Genomic DNA, 14,297 nt, shown 5'->3' with positions numbered 1-14,297 from the left:
CCTAAATTTTTATCACGGCAACAAAAAATTGAACTAACGTAGAAGGTTAGTTCTCAAGTCCTATCCAAAAATTTCAGTAACTGGCCTAACACACAAAATTTCGTCAAAGATTAACTAAAACTATTAATTAATTTAAATAAGACACAAACTTTGAAACTTTCTGCTCATGTTAGTGTTTTTTCTGCAACAATTCAAATGATGGGCCCATCAATAATAATTTGTTCATTAATGCGGGTTTTGTTATTATAGGCAAAGTCCAATCTTATTTTGACACCTCAAATCTATACATGTAAAAAGTTTTGGCTATTTACATAGTAGCATTGGCCTTATAATTATAATCATTTTTGTAATCACAAGTAATGAAAATAGTTTAACTAGATTGAATATTTAGAATACATACAATTTATAATGCGGCAAGCAATAATAATCACATTTAACTCAACGATAAATTCAGCTTCTCATAGAAAGATAATTCCATCTACATTCTATTAGGTTGGTTATAGCATATAAAACGATCAAACCATCATTAAACAAAATAAAATTCACAGTCTTTGCTGTGTTGAACTTTTGCATCCAAATAATTCGCACCCAAATCAACGAAACAATTCAAGTTGCACACCTGACGGATGTGGTGCATTATATAATGATTGTGGTAAAAGATAATTCTGCTGTAAGAACAAAAGAAAACAATTGAGTAACAACATTCATTATATAATTAAAAGAATAAAAATAAGGTTGAATTTATGAAAGAATGACAAAATTTTAATTTATACCTAAAAAATGATCAATTTCAATATAAAATAAAGAATGCATTATTACTGTATAGAAATAGTTAAGAAAAGAAAATTAAAAGATAAAATAAAAAATTTTGGCTCTGGAATTTACACGGATGAATGGTAAATGAAATACTCTATACATAGTACTTATGGAAATATATGAAAGAATAATTATAATTATTAAAAATATATGATATAAAATATTATGATTATTAACAAATCTTATTGTAATTAATTATTAAATACTAACAAATATAGTTATTTGAAATTAATACTTTCTATAAATAAGAAATAAAAGAGAGAGGTAAGTATACTTGCATCATCAGAATGCTCTACGTCAATATGTTTAGCGCCAACGTAAATATTATATAGATGATAATTAAGTATGATTGACAATTATATTATAAAAAATGACCATTAATAGAATTATTCATTATATTGAGGTTCATATAATTATAAACAAGATACTTTTTTAAAATAAGTTAAGAGAGATATATGCATATATACTAATACCAAAATGCATCATGTTAATATTTTTGGCGCCAGAATATAATCCATTGTATAATAATATAATGATAACTATTATATATAGGGATATTCATGGATCGAATTCAATCTGCATGTCCGCGGTGTTTACACGAATCTAATACGAGAATTGTGGATATTGATTTGATTCGCAAGGCTATCGGATCGGATCGGATTCTGTTCATATACTGATAGATCGGATTGCGGATTTTAGATAGGTACTCGCATATTCGATCTGCATATCTGCAGATCCGCAAAAAAAAAATACGTAAATAAATATTCTTCCTATGTTTTATTTCAACTAATAATTATCATGTATGTTTTATTATTTTATTTTTATTATTTAAAAAAAATTATGTTTAATAATATTTTAGGAGTAAACATGTTTAAAAGAGTGAAAAAAATGGATTTTATTGATATTTTTAATGAAAATAATTTTTTAAAATATTTTTATGTTTTGCGGCACTACAAGAAAAACTTTATTTTTCGATGCTAAAAATTGACGGTTATCTCTCGCGTCAATATTTTTTGATAGCCTGCTATCGATATTGTTGAAAAAGATGATTAAAAATAAAATATCAAAATCGATAGTCACATCGTCGATTTTTTTGATGATGCATTAAACCATTCTCCTATTATCGTCACATTATCGACGAACCATGGGGCAAGAATACTTTTATTTTAAAATCAACGGACATGCCGTCTATTTTAGTATTTAAAATATCGACGAGCAACTATGTTTTGACACTCCAGCAATGAAAAAATGTTTGTAAATGGGTACAAGAGTTGAAAATGTCAGATGGATATGTTTCAAATTTATAAAAGTGTGTTGATGTCAGGGGAGGAAAATTGTTTGGGATGAAAACTCGTGATTGTCATGTATTTATGGAGTGTTTGCTTTCGTTAGCCTTCAAAGAGTTGCCGGACCACATGTGGAAACCGTTGACCGAAATAAGTCAATGTTTTAGGGACCTTTGTTCATCTACTCTTCGGGTTAGCAACAGTGTACAAATGGAAGTTAATATTCCTGTTATTTTGTGCAAGTTAGAAAGAATTTTTCCACTTGCTTTTTTTGACGTAATGGAGCATCTACCAATTCAGTTGGATAAGAGGCACCTGTTTGTAGACCAGCTCAGTATAGGTAGATGTATCCATTTGAGAGTGAAACAGGCACGTATAAGAGATCAGTAAAGAATCGGTTAGAGTAGAGGGTACAATTTGTCAAGCATACTTGGGTAGATAGACATCAAGATATTGTTCTATTACTTTGAGTTAAATGTAGTGTCTAAGAGAACAAGGCCGAATCGAAATGATGATGGTGCTGAAAGTTCATCTGAGCTTGCCCTTTCTATTTTTGATCAACCGGGTGCGCCTATGGGAGCCAACAAATACAGGTGGTTGACTAGTATGAAAGTTTTTACTTGATCCAGTATATGTGATGTATATACCATTCCGAAGTGATCTATTAATGTCGCTTGAAATAAGATGTAGAAAGGGAATATAAAAATATTCCTATAGAATCTTGAGGAACGGGCCCATTAAAGCAGTACGTGAGTTGGGTTCAGAACGTCATGAGACAGTTCGGTCCATATCTGATGGGATTTGAACTGATACTTACGTCTTACTATGGCATTACTCTACCACTGAGTTAAAAGGGATGGGATATAGTTCCGAAGGATGAATTGGACAGTTCCAGTAAGATTTTATTCTTGAACAAAAATCCAATAAACTTATTTGAGGGAGGGGCCTTCCATGGATTCACCTATATAAGCCGCAACTAAAGTAGCAAAAATAAGGGTTTGAGTACCGATTGTATGGGAAATCCTTCAAGAAATTATGCAGGGGCATCCCGTCTTGCTAAATACCCAAAGTTTTCTAGTTTACCCCAACATTCCCCACTTGTTCGACTGTTACTGAGCAGTTTTTGGATATCAAACGGACCTCCCCAGAAGGTAATTTTAATGTGGCCGATTTTCTCTCTTTTCAATCAGTTTCGCTACAGCACCTGCTGCTCTAGCTAATTGTCCGAAAATGAAAGCCGCTCACTTACATATCTTGTTGAATTGTCCTGAAGTAGATACATTTAGAAGTCATTATGACCAGATCCATGGGGGCAATAATTCTTTATCCAACTTTTCATCATTATTTCATGAGCATGTAAGTTATTACGTTTTGTTGACTGGATCAAAATATGTCAATGTAAATATTCTCTAAATACTATATTTTATTTGACAAAATTAGGTAAAAAATCCTAGCAATGGCATAACTTGTCCTCATCTATTGAGTTTAGCATTCAGTCCAAAAACTAGGGCCACGAGTGTTGATATGTTCAAGGTCGATGTGTATATATTCCAAACTCCTGAGCATGCATGTGAAAAGGAGATAGATAATACATGCATATATGTTAAGGGTAATGAAGGGAATAATGCATCTGACTGGTACGACACTCTTAAAGAGATTTTGATTGTTGAATATCCAAGTCTTGTTAGTTTGAGAGTCACCTTATTTTATTGTGAATGGTATGACCCTACCAGGCCTCAGAAAATGCATAGACACAAAGACTACAAAATAATTGAAGTATTACCCACTAGGAGATATGGGAGTTATGATCTATTCATCCTTACGCAAAAAGCTAGACAAGTGAACTACATGACATATCCACAATGTTGTAAGCCTAATTAAAAGATTGTGATTACATGTAAACCACGAAAAATAATGGAGGAAACACAAAATGAATCTGAAACCGAGGTGTATCAAAATGATGAGCCTCCACATACTAGGATCATTTTAAAAACCGAGCTTCCACCATCATTAGCATCTAGGTCATGAGATGTTGATATGATACAACTTCAAGTGGCTGACCTCTAGGTTCCTAATGTAAACAATGAGGAGGACGGTGACATTGAGATCTATGATGACGATGATGCTTACATTGATGATGATAGAAGTTCGGAACTCTCGAATTGAGGTTTTAGTTGTAAATTCTTAGTTTGCAAATATGTTAATTTACTTTAATTCATATTTTGTAATTTTTTGTATCAGTTATGTTATGGATAATAACTTACTTATTTCAATGTGTACAGAATATGGTTGGTAGAGATGAAGATCGCGGTCGTGGCCGTGGCCAAGGCCGAAAGGGTGCGCCAAGATTATGCACTCAACAAGCCAATGAGCCTCCTAACACTACCTCACATGGTGTGCAGATTGATCCAGCTATTATACAAGATATCTCTAGTAAAGACGAAGATCGTGGCCATGGTTGAGGCCAAAATGGGAGGTCTAGGCTTTCTACCAGTCGCTCCCTTGACTTGCATGCGGATCCATACAGTCTTGTTGGGTGAATCAGGCACGACTGTTCTGACCAGTGGGATACCGCCACCTATTGCTACTACTACCCCTCTTGTCAGGAGCCTCAGATACACATGATGCCTACTCTGGATGCGCCAAGATCATGCACTCAACAAGCCAATGAGCCTCCCAACACTGCCTCACATAGTGCACAGAGTGATCCAACTATTGTAGCTCCCAGTCGAGCAGGATCCTGTGGAAAAAGACAAATCACATCTACTGGTACCCAAGATACTCAGGGTCAAGAAACATCCACTACCACTGGTCATTCCGTCACAAGTGCTCCTAAGCTTAGATATGATGGTGCCAAATTGTTTGTTATTTGCTTTAAATTTTATGAATATCATGTCTCATTTTTTTTTTGATGTAGTTGGCACCCACCTAAGCCTGGCTTGAAGCGCATTTCTCAAGTTTTTAAGAAAAATGACAATAAGTATTGGCTGAATTTTGATGAGGCAGATGATGATACTCGAAAAATATGGTGGACATAATGGAGGGTAAATGTTATCTACCTTGTTTTACGTATTTTACAATATTACATATCATAGTATGTTATATGATAACAAGATGTTATTTCTCTTTTTTAAATAAAAATACTTTGACATTTTTGATACGGAAGAGGATGACATCTATCAAGTTTAGAGGTTTAGGGCTGCCAAGCGCCTGTGAGGCATGCTCCATGCCATTCTAAAAAAAGGTGCCCATGCATATTTGATCCCACTAGAAGTTCTTGGTGAATTTATGAGATGTTGGGACACGGATGCCTATAGACAATTACAGGTGAGAAATACAGTTGCCAGGAAATCGACTCGAGGTACTTCCCTTCACATTGCAAAAAGCACCACCTTTCTAGAAGTGAGATTACGCTTGATAAGTTGCTTATAAAACCATCTTTTTTACTTTATGCATTGTTTAAGTTACTTGGTTAAAGTAAAAACGCATGAGAAAACTTGTTTGGAATTTTGTGAGATTTGATCTGGCCTCACATTTTTTAGAAGGGTTAAGACACGTTTTAGGAAATTAGTGATTATATCATTAATTACCAAGTTTTGTGGGAATTATTGTGTGGAGGTATTCGTCATCGAAAATATACCATATATGTTAATGTAGTGAATAAATAGTTACTATTGTAGAGGGTATAACACATGGAATGATACAAAGTCATTTCTTATCCAAAAATCCAAAAATTATTTTTAGATAACAGTATTTAAATTAGAATTTGTGAATATCAAAGATGCTGCATAAAGGCATATAGTAGTATTGTTTGAGCATCAGAGAAAAATAATTGGGGAAGCCTATCGTGTTTGAGCCAAATTGAAACAATGGGTATATAATAGTATTGTTTGTATATTTGCCCTTAAAGTCATTGGAGTTTCTTATTGAATTTCTTTTTATGTGCAACTTGATGAATGACTTGGAAAGTAACTCATAAAACGAGACTTAAAAATTCTATAATCTTTGTACTACAATACAACAACAACAACAAAGCCTTGTCCCACTAAGTGGGGTCGGCTACATGAATCAAACGACGCCATTGTGCTCTGTCATATATCATGTCTACAGAGAGACCGTTTACATGTAGGTCTCGTTTGACCACCTCATGGATAGTCTTCTTAGGTCTTCCTATGCCTTTCGCCCTTTGTCCATCTTCCATCTCATCCACCCTTCTGACTGGATGTTCTTTCGGTCTTCTTCTCACATGTCCAAACCACCTGAGACGCGATTCAACCATCTTTTCCACAATGGGTGCTACTCCAACTCTCTCCCTTATATCTTCATTCCTTATTTTATCCAATCTCGTATGACCACTCATCCATCTCAACATCTTCATCTCTGCCACACTCAGCTTATGTTCGTGTTCCCCTTTAGCCGCCCAACACTCCGTACCATACAGCATAGCCGGTCTTATAGCGATGCGATAGAATTTACCTTTAAGTTTTAAAGGCACTTTTTTGTCGCATATAAAACCAGATGCACTCCGCCATTTTGACCAACCTGCTTGGATCCTATGATTTACATCCTGTTCAATCTCTCCATTGTCTTGTATGATGCACCCAAGATACTTAAAACTTTTAACTTTTCGTAGGGTGTTTTCTCCAATCTTCACCTCTATATTGGGGTTTTCCCTTCTCAGACTGAACTTACATTCCATATATTCCGTCTTGCTACGGCTTATGCGCAGACCATACACTTCTAGAGCTTCTCTCCATAACTCCAACTTCTTATTTAGGTCTTCCCTTGACTCTCCCATAAGGACGATATCATCGGCAAAAAGCATGCACCATGGCACAGGCTCTTGGATGTGCTCTGTGAGTACTTCCAAGACTAATGTGAAAAGGTATGGACTTAAGGATGATCCCTGGTGTAATCCTATACCAATAGGGAATTCCTCTGTCACACCACCTTGGGTCTTCACACTAGTTGTGGCCCCATCATACATGTCTTTAATTGTCCGAATATATGCGATCCTTACTCTCCTCTTTTCTAAAACCTTCCATAAGACCTCCCTTGGTACCCTATCATACGCTTTTTCCAAATCAATAAACACCATATGTAGGTCCATTTTATTACTACGATACCTCTCCATCATCCTTCTTAATAGGTATATCGCTTCAGTGGTAGATCTGCCTGGCATAAATCCAAATTGGTTCTCTGTTACTTGTGTCTCTTTTCTCAACCTCCGTTCTATCACCCTTTCCCACAACTTCATAGTATGACTCATAAGCTTAATCCCTCTATAGTTTCCGCAACTTTGTATATCCCACTTATTCTTGTAGATAGGTACCAAGGTGCTCTTTCTCCACTCATCAGGCATCTTCTTTGACCTTAAAATCTCATTAAAAAGCATGGTTAACCAGTTGATGCCTTTTTCTCCAAGACCCTTCCAAACCTCAATCGGGATATTATCAGGTCCTACTGCCCTGCCATTTTTCATCTGCTTTAGAGCCTCTTTTACCTCGAAGTCTCGAATCCTTCGATAGTAGTCAAAGTTTTGATCTTCTTCCCTTGTGCATAATCGACCAAGGCTCGGAAGAGTCTTCTGTCCCTCATTAAATAACTCGTAGAAGTAACTCTTCCACCTTTCATTAATCTTCTCCTCTTGAGCCAACACCTCTCCATCCTTATCCTTTATGCACTTAACCTGATCCAAATCTCTCGTTCTTCTTTCCCGGCTCTTTGCGATTCTATATATACCTTTTTCTCCTTCTTTCATGCCCAAAGACTGGTAGAGACCCTCATATGCTCTTGTTCTTGCTTCACTTACAGCCACTTTTGTCTCTTTCTTAGCCGCCTTATATTTTTCCCAGTTATCTGCATTGCGGCATAAAGACCACTCTTTAAAGCATTCCCTTTTTATCTTTATCTTTTCTTGTATGCTCGCATTCCACCACCAGGACTCCTTGTCTCTTGGTCCTATTCCTTTAGATTCACCAAAACTTTCTTTTGCTGTTCTTCTAATAACTTCTGCCATCTCCCTCCACATCTCTTCCGCACTTCCATTTCCATCCCACTTTGCCTCTTCTCCTACCCGTCTTAGGAAGCTTCTTTGTTCCTCACCTTTCATCCGCCACCACCTCGTCCTTGGGTTCTTCGTATGATGTCTTTTCCTCAACTTTTGCTCGACGCGAAAATCCATGACGAGCACCCTATGTTGTGTTGTCAAACTCTCTCCCGGGATAATTTTACAGTTAATGCAAAATTTCCGGTCGACTCTCCTCAACAAGAAGAAGTCGATTTGAGAGCTTGTCATGCCACTCTTATAGGTTATAAGATGCTCGTCTCTCTTTTTAAAACATGTATTTGCGATGAGAAGATCAAAGGTTGAGGAAAAGTCCAAAATAGTTTTACCCTCGGCATTGATCACCCCGAAACCATGGCCTCCATGAATACTCCCATATCCAGTCACTTCTCTCCCAACATGGCCATTTAAATCTCCTCCTAAGAAAATCTTATCTCCCAAAGGTATGCCTTGAACCAAACTCTCTAGATCCTCCCAAAACCTTATCTTGTGTTGTTCGTCCGAACCCACTTGCGGTGCATAGGCGCTAATCACATGGAAAGCACCTCCCTCCACCACAAGTTTGATAGAGATGATCCGATCTCCCACCCTCTTGACATCCACTACGTCCTTCTTCCACTGCTTATCCACAATTATTCCAACCCCATTCCTATTCTTCACCTTTCCTGTATACCAAAGTTTGAAACCAGAAGTATCCAACTCCCTAGCCTTTGCACCAACCCATTTCGTTTCTTGTAGGCACATAATGTTAATCTTCCTCCTTGTCATGGTGTCCACCACCTCCATGGACTTTCCTGTTAGAGTGCCTATGTTCCATGTCCCAAATCTCAACCTTCTGTCACTTCGACCTTTACCTTTTACTTTGTGAACTAGCTTATTTACCCTCGTCCGTTCACGAAAACGCGAGAACCCTTGCTCATTTAACACTACATCTGGGCACCGATGCAGCGGCTCTTGCTTTGACACCGTACTCGAGCCATACGGCGCGTTGCTTCCGGGCAACGACCTAGCTTTAGCGCAATAATGTCTTTGATTCATGTCATGGGGGTTCGGCTATATTTTTATGTTGGTTGCCGAAGACCTAACACAACCCTCCTCCTTTATCCAGGCTTGGGACCGGCTATGTACCGCAAGTGTATGTAACATAGGCGGAGTTAATCTTTGTACTACAATAATGAATTTTAATAATGGTATGTTATTAATTAATATAAACTCTGTGTAAGTCTCTGCTATATAACAAATGAGATGTTATTATTTGTCTGATTGATATATATATATATATATATATAGTACAATTGTGTATTGTTGATTAGTTCAGTACATTCATCAATTGCTTTAATTTTGTTGTAAAACTATATAAGTTTAACTTTTCAGTTTTCAATTGCTTGGAGTAATATGGATAGTGATGGATAGTGTTAATGTTTCTGAACCAAATCATACGGCAAATAAGAGAAGAAATTTATTAGCAATATTTGAGGTTGTAGTAATAACAGTTGTTGGATTATTTCTTTCCTTCTTAAGACTGTCAAAACATGGTTATATATAAATATATTGATTGATAATTTGGTTATATTATGTAGAATTAATCGCTTGGAAGACCATCATGTATGGATAAATTTTTTGAACACACTCATACTCACAAAGTGGATAGGATTTAATGGGTTGATGAATACTCTCGAATGACAAAGTTAATTTACCTTTTTTCATTGTAATTGATCTTTTTTGTAAATTGGAATGTGTGAAAATAAATGACTTGATACCTTCCTTCGTTATAATGTTGGACTTATTTTTTTCACATATCCCCTTAGCTTTTGCATTATTGATACTTATAGTAGTTTACCCATCATTTCTCCTCGTTGTAGGATATATTTCAAGAACGCATGTTTCAGGCCGAGCAAGAGCGGCAGGCTGCTATAGAGGCTAGTGTAATTGATCCACCGCCTGTCTCTAAGAAAGCATATGGATTGAGACAGTGGGTGAAAAATAAAAAGGTAGGGTATATGGTATGGGTGAGGTAAGGGACTCTTCCATGGTGCGACCTTGAGTTGATGGGCCAACCATGACCACCAGCACCGATGTTTTGGATCTTAAAAAGCATATTACAATACTCAATAGAAAAATTGAATAACGTGCTGCTAAACATAGAGAGCTTGAAGACCACTACCAAAGAGAGAAAAGAGAGTGGCAATAGATTGTTGAATCCTTGAGGATCTCAACACCAGTAATTATCAGTTTAGTAATCAACTCAGCAGCTTGACTGAGTATGTGAGGGCCATGGGTCCTAATAGTTCTAGATCGCGTATTCTCCCACATCCTCCTTTTACTTTTCTAAGCTCCCAGAAAAGCACAGCCCCAAGTAGAAAACTCTAACCTATTCTGCAGCCACTAGGACAACCACAGAGTTCTCAAATGAAGGATGATTCTGATGATCTTGATGACTCAGATGAGGATTATTTAGACGAGTACGAGTAGGGTTATTTACTTTGCTTTGAATATTTTGTATTATTAGTGGATTGCAATTTAAACGAATATAAGTCTAAGTTTAGTTATTTATCTTATCTTGAATCTTTATGTTAGAGAATCATTTATTATTTTGATAAGTTTGTAAACTCATTATCTAATATTTAGTATAAATTTTATTTTTATATTTAAAAGTTTATTTGCCTTGGTATCTAATATTTATTATGAATTTTATTTCTATATTTAAAAGTTTATTTGCGTTAATTGTCTACTAATTTTCAAATGAAAAAATAATTAAAAAATATGGCTATTAAAATCGACGGCATCGTTGTCGTTTTTTAAATTTAAAATAGACAAAAGAAAATGAAATATAGACGATGGACTTGTCGATATTTTAATAATTAAATCGACAGCTATTTCTTCAATTTTAATGAATCAAATATCGATAGAAACGTTGTCGATTTTATTAAGTAGGTAAAATTCTCGAACTCATATTATAGACGGGAAGATTGTCGATTTTATTCAAATATTATCGATGGTAAGGCAAGCCATCGATTTTATTAAAATTTTGAAAAATCGATAAATTTAGAAATGACCGTTTTTACCGTCGATTTTTAATATTATCAATAGTGTTGTCGTCGATTTTAACGGTATATCTCGTAGTATGGATATATCTGATCTTATCTGTAAATATGCAGATCAGATCCAAACTTAAAAAATGAAAATATTAAATCCAATTTGATCCGATAATTTTAGTACAGATCAAATCAAAATTTTGACCATATCTAATTTGATCTCAATCTGCATTCGCCTCTATATATATATATATATATAAAAGATATTGCTTTTAGTAACAGCTTTTGGTTCCTCTTAGTGCAGAAGGTGAGATAGACGAGTATTTTGTTTTGCCATATGGTGCATATAATGATACATTTGTTTGCTGAAATTGATCCATATCTAAGGAGATGGTTAGATATTAAAATTACCAAAAATGCTTTCTGTATAGAACAAATATTCACTAAATATTTGTTTATAAATATTTATATAATTTATTTTATTTTTAATATATATTCTATATTTATAGTTAATTTTGACATATATTTAATATAATTGTACAATTTAAAATTTAAAGGTTGAAGGCTATTTGTTCACTTGCAAGACTAACGTTTTATAGTTTTTAATATGTAAATCCTGTCAATAAATAATAAAATTTTTCCCTTGCTTTTGTGGTATACTAGATTAGCTTTTTCTTTTTGAGTAATTACTTAAAAGTTTAATTATTCTTTCGGTCTCTATAGTGTAAACCCCGTTAAATTAGTAAATAATTAGTTTTTAATAAAGAAAATTAGAAATGTGAATATTATATTAAATTAGGATAGAGCTCGTCGAAACGAAAATTTTGACATTAATTTCGAAAAATTCGGCCCAAGATGGGACCGAACGGACAAAACCGGTTGAATCGGGTCCAACCCAGACCCGTGGCCCAAACCGGCCCAGCATTTAAGTAAACCGAAGCCCTTCTCCTCCCCAATTCAGTAGAAGTGACGCTGAAAGCCCTTCTCCTCTGTCCGAGCTCCGATCGCCGCACCGTTTGCGACCACGCGACCACCGCGTCGAGCTCTATTTTTCTACCGGAACAATTTCATAGGTAATTCGCTTATTCACTCTTAGCCTCTTCTTCTCAAAATTTCGAAAAAATAAGTGGAGGTATTGAATTTCTTTGCTCTTTGATGTTTTAGGATCCAATTAGCATGAGGAAAACGTTCACTCTTGCTTATGTAAAGTTTAGGTAAGGTAAGGATACCATAAATCCTATTTAATTTACTGAATTTATGCTTTGAGTATTAAATTGGGTATATATGTGTTATAAATGTGTATTAGGTTGTGAATAAATAATTGGAGCTTGAAATTGTGAATATCGGAACGCGGAGGAAGATGTTTTGTGGAGGTTTTTGGGGCTATATTGGTTTTAATAAGTTGCCTTGATCATTACGAAGAAACCGGCCAAGGTATATGGTTTAGGTTTCTTGCATTTAATATATAATGTTATATGAAAACATAGGCTATATAACCATAAGATAAGCTGTAATGCGTGGAAATGTATAAAGCTTAGTATTCTTGATATCTATGTTGAGGTTGGTTATATGTAATGATGATGGTTGCTACATTGGTTTTGATATGGAAAATGATTATGTTGGTAGTGGTATGCTTGAATATATGTTGAACTAGTGTATGAGGAAATTGTTGAAAAGTGAGAATGTGACTTGTTAATGTGTGATGGATGATAGAATGGTGTAAGATCATGTGGCTGGGATATTGTATGATTTAGAATTGGTTACAGGTGAGGAATGGCTAATATGTGAATGGCAAAGCAATGAGATGGAGGTTTAATGTGATTTATAAAAAATTAGTTTTTGGCCGAACTTCGGCGGGCTATAATTTGGTTTCTGGACCCTCAATTTGTTTCCAATTTATTTTAAATGAAAATTGGGTTTGTAAAGTTTATGCCATTTGAAGAACGGAAGAAAAACGATTTAAAACAATTAAATTATGCACGTCGGAAGTTTTGGTGTGAATTATGTCATTATGCAGGTGATTATGCAGCTTTCTGGTGATCTGTTTTTTTGGAAAAACGTACGTCCACGCGTACGCATGGGCATGGACATTTTGGTTGTGCGTACGCAAGTGGCCCTATGCCTACGCGTAGTGAGCCAGCATGCATGTCCACGCGTACGTATGACAAGGGGACGCGCGCGCAAACTGCATTTTTACACTCCCACGCGTACGTGTGGCCTCTTTTTCAGCAAACATGATTTTTCTGAGTTTTAAACTCTATTTCAAACTTCTAAACCTCTATTTTCATTCCTTTAGTCATAAATAATAGTATTAAACCTGATAATCAGATGAAGTTAGGAAATGGTGATAACTTGGAGGTGAAGTAAAATTGAAAAGTGACGAATTGATTATGAAATGTTACAAAAGATCATGTGTGATAACAATCAAATGAATGATCATGTATGATACTTGGCTTGAATAATTAAATGATCTAAGATACGAGATTCTCTAGGTAAAATACCGTGGCTCGCCACCACGTGTAACAGGTTGAAAACTCGATACTCTGTTGACCCTATGACGTAAGGGTGACCGGGCACTTATAAATTTCCGGGAATGGTACCCTATTGAGCGATTTGATATATATATATATATATATATATATATATATATATATATGAGAAAAAGCTATGCATAGACTCATGGGATGCGCGTCGGAGGACAGTCCAAAGGTTTAGCAAACCGGACTTGTCGGGTTGGCTTGATAATATATATATATATATATATATATATATATATATATATATATATATATATATATATATATGAGAAAAAGCTATGCATAGACTCATGGGATGCGCGTCGGAGGACAGTCCAAAGGTTTAGCAAACCGGACTTGTCGGGTTGGCTTGATAACCGACAGATGAGACTCATCAGCCATAGGACAGGCATGCATCATGTGCATATTACTTGAATTACTTGTTTATGCATTAACTGGGTGTGCCTAAGTGTATTTGCTATGTTAAATGTATATTTGCTATCTGCAGTATTTGTAACCTTCTTGTATTTGCCTTTATCTGCTTATTTGTCTGTGATATGTTATCGGAGATGGAGGT

Source organism: Arachis ipaensis, chromosome B3, assembly GCF_059453495.1.
Source record: "Arachis ipaensis isolate K30076 ecotype BB chromosome B3, ASM5945349v1, whole genome shotgun sequence".
NCBI lineage: Eukaryota > Viridiplantae > Streptophyta > Magnoliopsida > Fabales > Fabaceae > Arachis > Arachis ipaensis.
The sequence above is the reverse complement of the archived record's forward strand: the minus strand, read 5'-3'. Positions refer to the sequence as shown.